General features: G+C 35.3%; 1 long non-coding RNA gene across 1 annotated transcript in view; it reads right to left on the bottom strand.

Annotated features, from left to right (window-relative positions):
- Positions 1–10127: 10127 nt before the first annotated feature.
- The window catches only part of LOC128247394 (uncharacterized), a 9794-nt gene continuing 6537 nt past the window's right edge, over positions 10128–13384 (bottom strand). The window contains exon 3 of the long non-coding RNA XR_008263773.1: positions 10128–10421. This is a non-coding gene — a long non-coding RNA (uncharacterized LOC128247394). The remainder of the gene's footprint in view (positions 10422–13384) is intronic.

Raw genomic sequence — 13384 nt, 5'->3', positions numbered from 1 at the left:
TATATATATATATATATATATATATATATGATTTAAAATTTTGATATATTAAATTTTAGATTTATATCTCGTCTACGCATCAATGATGTACTGGCATTCACTGCAATTTCCATAGCCATCGGCGTTTTTGTGATACCAGAAAATATTGCAAGATTCTCGGTGAACAGCAGTGAGCTTACACATGATAGAGTGATGATGAGTAACAGTAGTCATTAGTTCAGTCACTTGAGGCATATTAGTTACTAGAGGTGACATAAGAAACATGTTAGTTGTTGCAAAATATATTGATATCTAACGTGTAAAATATCCAAGAACTGTATACCTGTTCAGAGAAGACTACAAATGTAAATTGTAGCTACTTCTCTTTAAAAAAAATATGTGTTATCGTTATGCTATCAACTACTCGGAGAAAAAGAGTTTAACCCCAAGAACTATTATGCTAACAAGGTGGTTACAACAGGAGATTAGCGCTCCATCCTTATCAACAGTGCAAAGTGGATAGTTGAATTTAGGAGAGGAGGGTACAGACTTGAAAATGATCCTACAGTCCGGACATCCTGAATCTGCCGCCACTAAGAAGGACATTTGATCGCGTTCACAGATGGTAATGGATGACAGCCGATTCATTGTAAATATATGCTATTAGCATATATTAGGATTCAAGAATATTCTATACAATGATCTGATCGTTGTAGCTGGTTTTGGAATAGTACGTAACAGCGCGGGCCTTGCTAGGACGTATGGAGAGTATTGGAGAAGGTACACACCCGCAGGGCGTGTCTGTAGGCAGGCATCAATAAACTAGAAAGCTAATATATATATATTTTTCTTCTTTCAATTGTTTAAGAATAACAAACTGCTCTATAATTATTTACAGAAATCTTATATACTACCCTACTCATTGAAAATCCACAGTAACTGTTAAACCAGTGATGCAAAACGTATACCATATGAAGCACAATGGTATCACGCAACACTTTATTGCAACATGTTGACAAATATATAGAGAAATATCTGCATTTGACCGCTATACAAATGTCCCGCACTGGTTTTTCTTCACTATCTTATAGTGTGGTTTGAATTGATTTGTTCTTCAAAAGTGATATTTTCGTTTCCATTTGTTCATGTTGGATGTGTATGATAAATGTACAATTATTGTAAATATCACCAAGTTGAACTACGCCTAGCACAAGAAGTGTAACAAAATCGATGCGAGGTAAAAATTTCAGTTATGTTTCTCATGACAACACTCAGAAGAATTACAATACCACTTAATATATATATATGTGTGTATGTATGTATGTATATTATACAACTGATATCTTTGATATTAGAAAAGTGCTCAACATAGAGATATGTCTTGAACCAGTTGGTAAAATTGTATCGAAATAAAATAACAAAATCAAACAATGATAACTCAATAAAGACTTCAGGTTACTAGAAATATTTGATATCATAGGCATGAATTTTCTATGCAACAGATATAGAAACGCATCTGACATGCGAGAGATACGTTCTTCGGTTCTGTCAGTGGTGTATATCTATGCTTTCCTTAAACTTATTGCTTATAATATGGCATATTCTTTATTGATTTTATTCAGTGACTGGTATGCAATTTACAAGCATAGAATATAATTCATTAAGATCTATCTTGAACACACTTATTAAAATAAGAGTAATCTTCAGGATTTTCACTTAGCTGCACATATTGGCATTGAGCCCTACCGCCTAAAATATTGATGTATGACGTTTAAAATTGAATATAAAGGTACATCGTATTGCTATCAAAACTGCTACATTCATTCGCTTCATCACTTTCTTTTAACCTGATTTACACTGTTTCTAATATACAGGTTAACTTTCAATGGGGCCTCCGTTTACAACAATTTGCGATCAGCGCCTATCTCCCTCTTTAATTTCCTCAATATCTACGTAAATCCGTCGTTCAAAATTTATATCTATCTATCGTTTTATTTTTATTGTGGACGACACAAAATTAGCATATTTATGATTTTAATTGTTCTAATCTTTATGATTTTAATTTATACGATAGATTTCACAATTTCAATGAATTCCATGAAACAAATGTTTATTGCCGTAATATTGTCAATAAAAATTTATACATAACAGAAAACTGAGAAACATTTACTGCTATAGAAATAATTTACAGTGTCGTGACTTCATCTCAACGACAGACGTATACAATGTTAATCTTCTGATAGACAGTGATCAATGTATTAGAAAAACCTACTGAGAGTTTGTTTTTCTTTTCAGAAAATGGTTTGTTTAATTTCAATTTAATCATAAAATTAGAGGAGGCAATTTTAATATTGTTCATTTACATATCCTTGGGATGTCAGTGAGGACATTACAACGTTTGATGTTCCTGAGAAACCAAAAGTGGAGAGTGTATTCTAGTGAATAGCAGTTCTGATAAGGAAATATTGAACAAATAGTTTAATAGAAGTACTAACACTGTGATAGAACTATCACACTGATGGCATCAATTTGGATAATATCAGCAAGAGGAAATTTTGTGTTAAACAAAAATCACAAATGTATGGTGCCCAGTATTACATGAGGTCTAATTCATTTAGAAATGTTTGAAACATAGGAGATCGTACTGGAGGTTTCTACTGAAGGAAGTAAAGAAGAGTTGTTATAAAGTGTATTACATCATAAACTGGCCATGGTGTATGAAAGAGAATCTGTATTACATCGCTTCTGTCGTTGGATAGATATGGTGTGTAATAGTTTATGACAGAGAAACTATTCCCCTTAGAATAAGAAACACTGATAATGATTAGATTCTTGTAGCGTAGTGGAGCAAGTCTCCTGTGATTATCTCTGAGTAAGTGTTCTGGGTGAATCAAGAAATGCTCGAGACCGCGTCCGAAAATGAATGTTTAAGTTGGGTCCCATCACACACGTTATACTGAGTTGTAATAATCGTTTGCTTGGTACAGAATGCAACAAAGACAAAATGTAGCAATGAACGTCAGAGTTGTAGGTACCGCAGCCAACATTAATTTGAAAATTAATCAGTAAATTAATTCAGAAAATTAATGCGTTGATTCAGTATCCTTAAGATGGATGAAATAGAAAACGAGCTACTGGTTAGTATATTTGTGAGTCTGTTGTTTTGTGTTCATCTGTTTGTCTGTGCAGCGAGTCTATGTGTTTTTAGATGATAGATACAGTTTTACGTATACTATTTACATAACCATGTTATAAGAAACAGTTATAAGAACTAGGACAATCTGAAAGAACAGCCAGTAATTATACGATTTTGTCATTGAAAGCATAGGACTGATGAACGTAGTGGAATGAAGTGGAGGGAATTGAAGCAGAATCGATGTCAGATATTATTGGTGGGAAAATATGTTCCAAGAAAATATCGAGATGTAGTCTATTGCAGCAGAAGACATGAATAGAAAACAAGAATATTGAAGAGAACAGACTGGGCGGCAGAGATCGGTTAAGGAAAATAACGAGATTTCTATCTATGAAAGGAATGCCATATAGAGGGAAGCTGTTAATAGAAGAATCGCGTGAAGTCTAGTTCATAGATATTAGGACACAAAAGGCAGTGATTTTGTCGACAATTGGTCCGAGACAGTTATAAAAATTCTTCTCTCAAATTACGTTGTGATGTACAATGATCATAATAAGCGTCATTTGACTAGGGTTGAAAACTCATTTAACGAATGGGATAATAGACTTCTTATCTTCGGTCAAGGAAATCATCAAGAATATTCCCAAGATGATGAGAAAGAATATAGATTTCATATCTACATGTAAAATTTATAAATATGTATGTATGTATGTATGTATGTATGTATGTATGTATGTATGTATCTATGAATGTATGTATGTATGTATGTATGTATCTATGTATGTATCTATGTATGTATGTATGTGTGTGTGTGTGTGTGTGTGTGTGTGTGTGTGTGTGAACGACCTTGGCTTAGTTGTTAGGTTATACCGCTCACAATCGTAAGGCGGTGAGTTCAATTCCTGGTGATACTCTCTGTACTTGAGCAAGACACTTTATTTCACGTTGCTCCAGTCCACTCAGTAGTACCTGTATTTCATACTCAATCTCCCTGAGAACTACGTTAAGGGTACACATGTCTGTGAAGTAATCAGCCACTTACACGTTAATTTCACGAGCAGGCTGTTCTGTTGATCGTATCAGCTGAGACACTCGTCGTAATCGACGGAGTGCTCCTCATATTTATATATATATAAAACATACGTAACCCGGATGTTATCTACTCTTATGTGGATTTATAGCTTTCAGTAGTTGTGCGTGCGTGTGTGTGTGTGTGTGTATGTGTGTGTGTGTGTGTGTGTGCCTGTGTGTGCCTGTGTATAAGTACGTGTGCCTGTGTGTAAGTACTTGTGCGTGCGTGTGAATGTATGTATGTATATTTTTATATGTCCATACATCAATAGGTTATGGACTAATTAGTATCTGACGTAACTAACCGATCTGATCGATTTGAATATTGAAAATAATCATCTAATTTCGATCTATATTCTATAGATTACCTATGATTAGATGTTACTTGAAGATCATGCTTCCATTATCGAAACAATGATGGACTAATTACGTTGATATACAAAGAAATATATGGTATCAACTTTCGGCATAAGGCAGGTCAATGTCGGCGGAAGAGGACAAGTTGATTGCGTCTTCCCCAATATTCAACTGGTGCTTAATTGATCGTTCCCAGGGGGACGAAGAGCAAAGTCGACCTCGTCGGAATTTGAACTCATAAGGTAAAGACGGACGAAATGCTGCTAAGCGCTTTGTACGGCGTGCTAACGATTCTGTCAGATTGCTGCCTTATATACAAACAAATACTACCGAATAACATAAAGTAATTTAAAGCTACACAATGTTAATTGTTAGAATATATAAGATCTCAAGGCAAAGGTAGTAATGACTTGCATCACAAAATTTAGGCATCCGAAATTATTGTTTCCAGTAAATATCTTAGATATTAACGGTTTTCGAAGTATATGAAACATTGATTGTTACTGTAGGTGTGCACAAATATTTTGTTCACTTTCATGAAAGCAAAATATACGCTTAAGCGGGTTTGTGTGTTAACTTACAGATACGCTTTTGCTCTGCTGCTGCTCCTGGTACTACTACTACTACTACTACTACTACTACTACTACTACTACTACTACTACTACTACTACTACTAGCACAACTACTAGCATACACGTGCTCATCTACCGCCATTACTTTTAATACTGCTATTTCACGTATACCATTGTTATATAGTATTTCTGTACACTTGGATCAAGCGTAAGAGATTAGTGTATTTTTACACACTTCAATTTTAATCAATGTGTCGTAACTCTTTAACAAAATAATGTCAATCATTATCTCCATAAATATACCCTATTCATTATATATATATATACCTAATGGGACCATCTTTTACTTCTTCAGGAGATAATATGCTCGCTCCTTTAACATCTGTGATAATTCTATGTACATCATATATCATAAATATACATCTGCTTGAAAGCACGTGTAACATGTTGCAACAATTATCTCTCACTTATACAAAATAATGTAAGAATTAAACAGCGGGTTGTTCTCTTTAGATAATTCATGCAATGTGCTGTATATGTTTTACAACAAACCTTTCAGTTTCATCAAGCTCCTCCATCCACGTGACTCCTGAGAATCGTCCATAATAACAACACGATGGACATTACCTAGTCTTAGTTCCACTGACTGTCAAGAATCTAATCTTATTCCCTTCTCAATGTCTGATCTGAAAATCAACTGTATAGACCTAACTAAACTGGTCGCACATAAAAACACAACTCATTGGTTCACGTTAAATTAGCTAGATTGTTTCAAACAGTCTTCGTAGCTCACAAAGGTTTATATTGCAAAGCCGCAATCAATTTTTCTTTAGTATGTGTGTGGCATCCGTTCTCTCTCAGTGTCACACACGTGACATTATTCACTCCTCACATGATAAATGCTGTAAATCTGCGTCATTGAAAACCTATAAACGACATAACTCTTGTTACAAAATAAGCATCTTTTTCTAAGAAAATAGAATAAAATTAATGAATAAACTGAAACTCAAATTTACAGACAGAAATTCTGATCACTAATGAATTATCAATAACGTCCAAGCTAATGATACTGTAGCATGTCATATATATACATTTACATCGACCCCAGTGCGTAACTGGTACTTAATTTATCGACTCCGAAAGGATGAAAGGCAAAGTCGACCTCGGCGAAATTTGAACTCAGAACGTAACGGCAGACGAAATACCGCTAAGTTTTTCGTCCGGCTTGCTAACCTTTCTGCCAGCACGCCGCCTTAAAGTTTCTGTCTACCAAATCCACTCACAATTCTTTGATCGGCCCGAGGCTACAGTAGAAGGCACTTGCCCAAGGTGTCACGCAGTGGGATTGAACCCGGAACTATATGATTGGGAAGTAAGCTCCTTACGACACACTCATTATATATCAAACTATGAAAGTTATCTGTATTTTGTCATATATCCTGCAGTAACTATTGTCTTATATACGAATCATGCGTCCAGCTGTTAAGAGTATTAAAACATTCTGATTAGTTTATCACTTCTTTTTCATCATCGTCCTTCGAACGAGCAATTGTTGCGAATATCTTTTTGTTGTTCATTGTCAGACCTGTCACGTTTACGGCCAATAAACCCTGCCGTTTTCAATTGAGTCGGAAAATTATACCTGCGCGTGCACTTCCACCCAACTGGTAAAATACCGCTATGGCTAAGTATGAAAATACAACTAACACATGTATATCTAGATATGTACCTATACATACATACCTACACACACAAACACACACACTTACACACAAAAATGTTTGACTAGTGTATGTGTGCCTGTATGTGTGTGTGCGTGTGCGTGTTTGTGTGTGTGATTGCATGTGTGTGTGTGTGTGTGTGCGTGTGTGTGTATGCACGCGCATGTTCACATATGGATGTACATGCTCGAACTTATATGTATATCTGTATATCATTAACAATACGTTATACTATATATTTACTAGTAGAAATACCCGGCGTTGCCCCAATTAAAGAGAATAATGAAATTTTAAAACACCGTCTAGATTACGCAGGTCTCAACTACTAGTAGCTGAGATAACAACTTTCTACATTAATAACTCTCCAACCCACGCCAGTATGCTAAAAGAAAGTTTTCAACTCATATATGTATATAAAGTAAATACACGTAATTCAAAAACACGTTTTGTGTAGCTTATTTCGTAACCAAAGAAACAGGTACAGATTATAAACAATGAAAGGTCGATTTTGGCGATTCATTTGACAGAGGTACTAGAGAGTCAATCCGATGATGAATCTGACCTTGGATCTTGAAAGTTTGCATGAATCCTGGCTCAATTATTTCTCTTGATGCCATTTGTAATGCAGCATTGTATTGTCTTACTTTGTTTTGGAAGTGCTTGGAATTTTGGTCAGTTGATGTCAACAGTTTTTTCAATGGCTGTGGAAGTTGGGAGATTGCAGGGAGTTTAACCTTTCCACCACTGCAGCACAGTGCAGGTGTCTCTCCAGGCCGCTTCCTTGTTTTACAATGTATGCACTCAGTTGTCATTGCACCAATGGAAACTCTAGTGTCATCTGAATAATGAACTGCTGGATTATAATTGAAAACTGCTTCATAGAAGTTGCTTCTTTGAGCTGTTGCAACTGCTCTTCGTTCTGCAGTTAAGATCCTATTCCTTGTCAGCCTTGCATACCTCTGTTCATCACTTTGAGATGCTCTGGCTTTTGGAGCACACAATCTGTTCGTTTCTTGGTATGCCTCCCTTTTAGCAGCCGTCTCTCTTTCCCTGGACAGGGACATTCTTTTGGTTGACCTTAACATTGTAGACAAATTTGACACTTTCCTTCTAGGTATGATTATATACGTATACAGAAATACACGGATGCAGAAGCTAGTAAACAGTGCAAATGACTGTGTAACGGAAATTATATTTCTTAATATGATGGGCAGAAAGTAAATAAGAAATTGTTACGGAAAATAAAGAATTGTACGGGTTGAAGCAAAATTTGTCAATTAGTGAACCAAAGAGCTAGTATCGAAGTAACCAGAAAAAAGCCGATAACATCAGAAAAACACAAAACCATTGCAAAAGTAAATAAAATTTTTTTAGGGAAATTAACGAAATGTCCGGATTTAAGTGAAATTTTTGAAGTTACTTCTGTCTGTAAATTATGAACTTACTTTTATCATTCCACCCGACCTTCGCCTTTCTGCAGCTGACCGTTTACTCCACGTTAGGTGTCTCCACTTAGCATTTCTCACACCTCATTTCGATGAATTTGTAGCCCGCATTGATTTCACTCAGCAAAAAATTGTTCACATTCTTCCACACATCCACACAGCATCACAATAATCAGGATTACTGGTCGGAGCTGGGTCGCCGCCCATCAAAGTGGATGCCACCTCCAGAGTAATTCAGCAGCCTAGATTGGTTCGTGAAGGACTTCAAAAATCTTGTCAATCGATAAGATTTTAAGAATAGATCCCACCGGATAAACATCACCCACGCCGAATTGTTTGCTCTTCGCAATCTCGATCGGCGTAATGTCATCAACATCAAGTCGGCAGACGCAGGTGAGGCTGTAGTGATGTGGAGCAGTGACATTTGCATTAAGAGTTTCGACAGCTTCGGAACCCCACATATTATCGCTCCTTCTCTTCTGATCCCACTCCTCCTACCCTTTTAGTGGCTACATTTACATCTCATATACACAACACCAACCACGCTCTCCACGTTTGCAATTTGTTTTTCTTCCTCCCCGGCTCCACCCGTCTCCTCTTTACTATGGAAATAAATCCCTATACACCGTCATCTCCTACAAGCACGGCCCGTAACCTTCCACCATTTTCTCAACCTTTGCACTGTACCCCACATCCAATGCATCTACACTTCTCCGCTTAGCGGAACTCGATCTAACGCTTGACTGTGTCACATTTGCAGGTGAGATATACCAGCAATTATATATGGCGTCGCCGTGGAAAGCAGAATGGGCCCCAACTTTGCCAACTTATTTGTCGGTTACGTCGAGGCTCAAATCTACCAGACACCCACACCGATCTCAGAGCCATGGAGTCGTATATAGATAATTGCATTGGCGCTAATACCATCTCCCGTGACCAGCTAACCAGCTCTTGAATTTACCTCCCTCATCTCTGATACTACTGTCAACTTCCTTGACACCTCTATCTCTCTATTGATCCCCTCACTAACTTTCCTATCCCTAAATTATGTGCTTCGTAAAATGATAAAAATCGGCTCAGTGGAGTTTGAATATCCGATTGTGCTTTGTGTTTTTCATTCTATCCCCGCTACATAGTTGTTTTATGGCTTTGGTTCAACAGTTTTTATTATCTGTGTGGAAGATTATTTGATGCACATATTTTTATATTTTATATTATTATTCTTTTTAAATCACTTAATTTCATATATGAGAAGTGTTCTACTTTATAACCCAGTTTTTCGTGTAGACGAGCAGCAAACTACAACTTCCAAAATGTATTCTAATGGAAATAAGGGTAACGGAGATTAAAAAACCAGAAATCTTTTGACAACTAATTTGAGACACGTCTGCACTATTCTCGTTGGAACGATCGTTTGGAAGCTTTTGAACCTTTATATAAAGTAGCTGCATTGAGTTTTCTTTGCATGTTTATAGTTTGGTTTGACTCAACTTCTTCCATAATACTGTTTTCGTTTTAAATTGGTTCATATTGGGCGAATCAACGTACGCTATACAAATATTGTAGACATCACCAAGTTAAACTTCCCATTGCAAAACTGAAGCACAATAAAAATTTCAGGGTTAATTCTCATGAGTATTCTAAATATAATTAACCATGTAAAACAATGAAATTTGTCCCGCCATCAAATATTTGGATAAAACGACTGCTTAATATTTCAATTATACAAACTGAAATCTTTATTATTCAACTTCTGTTCAAAAGTGACATGTTACGTGAATCAATTAGTAACATTTTATGGAAATAAAACACCATCAAAAAATAACTTAAACAAAGATTTCGTATTGGAAGATATATTTGATAATATAAGCATGACTTTTATATAGAACAGATATAGAAACACATCTGGCATGCAAGAATTACGTTTTCTGGGGTTCTTTTCTGTGTTGTATACCTGTTCTCTTTCAAATCATTGCTTATAATATCGCATATCGTTTATTGATTTCATTCAGTGAATTGTATACAATTAATCTTATCTACATTTATCGTTAAAACATTTTATAAAATAATCGAATCTATGACGACTTTCACTGTTCAGATGTTCTATCAAGCAATCTTGTCGACATTGTGATTTAGTGCCTAAAATTAGAAAATATTTAAAGTTTTCTTAATACCATTTATAATACATAAAAGTGAAGATAAAAGTACACTGTATTGGTATCAACTCTGCTACATTTATTAGCGTTATGTCTTTCTCTGAACCTGATTTACACTGTTTCAATGCACCTACAATGATAGTGACTGTTTATGTTTTTAGATTCCATATTCGATTCACCTCTATTTCCAGATCTTTGTATTTTGAAAGTTTTTCTGTTTCTTTGAGAGAAACAGTGCATCTGTTGGTATTGATACATTGATTAGAAAGCAGTTTTTCTTGGTGATCTCAGACAACTATATCCAGCTTATTGGCCTTCATTTCTCCATCTTTTTGTATAGGAATATCCAATAGTTTGGTTGCTTTCTCATTTTCTGTGACGTTTTCGGCATGTGCTTATACTAACATTTTTTTCTGTTGTTATTCCATACTGTTGGCATAGCTTCCAGTGCATATAGGTCCCAACTGTGTCGTGTCTGTGAATATATTCCTTCTTAGGCAAGACTGGACAGCCAAAGACAACATAATTTATTGTTTCTTCTCCATCTCCACATATTCTGCAGTTACTTGCATTTCTTTTCATTACATGTTTTTGATAATTTCTGGTGAGAAGGCTGTGGTTTTCTGCTGCAATTAAAAATCTGTCAGTCTCTGCTTTGAGTCCTGATCTTCACAGCCATTGTTGGTATTTTGCCTTGTCTCCTTTTTTCTGTTTAGTTTAAACCAGTGTTTGCCATGAAGGGGCTTTTCTTACCATCGTTTTATCATGATCCGTTGCTATTCTAGATTTAATTTGGCTTTTAGTTGTTTTAAAACTTATGTTGTTGCTTCTTTTTCTTCATAGCTGTTAGGTACTATGATTTCTCTTTTGTATTTGTCAGCTTCTTTAAAGACCGAAAACAGTTTTTTGTTTTGTTCGTGTTTTGAGGCTATTTATATTTGTTTTCTTTACTTTTGAAGCTGGTATTTCTGTAGTCCTATTTTGTAATAGTTTTCGAAATGCATAAGGCCTCTGCCACCTTCGATACGATGTATATATAACCTGTTTATGTCAGATATTGGGTGGTGCATCCTAAATCGTGTCATTATTTTTCTGGTTTTCCTGTTTATTTTGATTAGCTCATTTAGAGCAAAGGTTCTCAATGGAGCTCGATTGGGCCTCTGTGGGGCACTTGGAGCCGGAGGGGGCGTTTTGGAACAATGGGACACTAGGGGGCGTTAAGAGACTTGGGGGAAGCTGGAAGACCGTCGTCTTTGGTAAGTTTAATTTAAAATTAACGAGTAATAGCCACATTTTCACATCTCAGCGACAGCCAGTTTTTTTAAAAAAAAAACATGGCTTTTTGTATCAATTTTCAGAAACTTAAAATTTACTTTTTCCACTTTCACGATACCAAGCAAATTCCTGGTAACATGTGTAACTGGTTTCGCTAAAGTAAAACAGCAAGAACAAAAACTGAAAACAGATGAATAGTGACGAACGATTAAAAAATTAATGAATAGCTGTACTTTTGTTATCCTTTCTAACAATTCGCGTAAGATCTCGATGGTCCCTATCTGAAAGTTTTGGCTTTCTTTCGGAGTTTTGTTTCGACGAGGAAGTTTTTCCCTGTTTCTCAAATGCTGTCCTTACTTTCGAGACAGTACTTCTTCATACACCAAACATTTCGGCTGTTTCCGTTACGGTAGCGCCTGCTATACGAGCACCAACAATTTCACCTCTTTGAAAGTCCGATAGATCTGACATTTTAATAAATGTTAATTATCTTTACCCGATGATATCTGAAAAGAAACATCAATTTTTCCAAAATTATTAAATAATACTAATAATAAATAAAAAAGAAACATAAAAAACATACAAGCTTTTGACGATTTTACAGATATTTCAAAATTGGAATAATAGAAACACCTAGCTAGGTACTTGCATTATTCTGTCCAACTCCTGTATATATACAACAAACCTAATGGTGTGAATGTTCTAAACTCCTTTAGGGACAAACTGTTTTCACAATGAATTTCAATTTAATCGGAATCTACATGAACTGAAGCATATTTGTAGAAAAGAAATATTTAATTTTTTCAAGGTTATGGAGTAGCAAATCTCTGACGCAGAATTGTGTAGATATGCCGAAATATTTATATATATACAAGGTTGTATATAAAACTAACTCTGTAAAAATCTATGTGTGTGTGTATATATTTGTATGTATTTATACATGCATATGTATAAGTTTCAGAAGATGTTAGAATAATGGAAGAAAATACAGTCATAAGAAATCTCCCAAAATTCCATTTCCTTAATTTTTAACTACTGTTTCTGGCACACATATTTACGCAATTTTGATTTTGAAGTATCTAAAAAATCATTTGGAAATTATAAAGAGAAACGATTGGTAGATTAGGTCTGTCCGTATTTTAAACCCACCAATTAAAAAAGAAAAATGGTGTGTGTCAAATATTTTCTCCAGAAATTCATGGCTTCATAGGAATAAGGGTGGAAAACTGCATTAAGATAACCAATTTTCAGTTTTGTTCTTCCTTTTAAAAAATACAGATTTTATGAATGAAACAAACTAGATCCTGGATAAGAAATGAATGTTTAATATGACAAAATTTCAGATTATTTTACGTCATTTTAAAAGGGGGCTGATTTTGTGACTCATGTTAACTAGATCTAATTACAGTGAATACCATCCTCCACGATTTGTTACTGATATGAAGTACATTTGTATTTCAACAATTTCTATCAATCTCTCTTTCTTGAGCATCAAACATCCTCTTCCCTGGTGGCAATAACTTACATGTCAGATTGTTTCACAACTTCTAGCTGTTTTGATAAGGGAAATCGGAAAGATTTGAAATGATTTCATCGGCATTTACTTGTACCAAAGAGCACTCTTTCGATAGGATAACACGTTGATCTCATAAGTGTCGCGTGGTGGAAATA

Source organism: Octopus bimaculoides, chromosome 3 (assembly GCF_001194135.2).
Source record: "Octopus bimaculoides isolate UCB-OBI-ISO-001 chromosome 3, ASM119413v2, whole genome shotgun sequence".
Lineage (NCBI taxonomy): Eukaryota > Metazoa > Mollusca > Cephalopoda > Octopoda > Octopodidae > Octopus > Octopus bimaculoides.
Note: the sequence above shows the minus strand (reverse complement) of the source record. Positions and strands in the feature narration are given on the sequence as shown.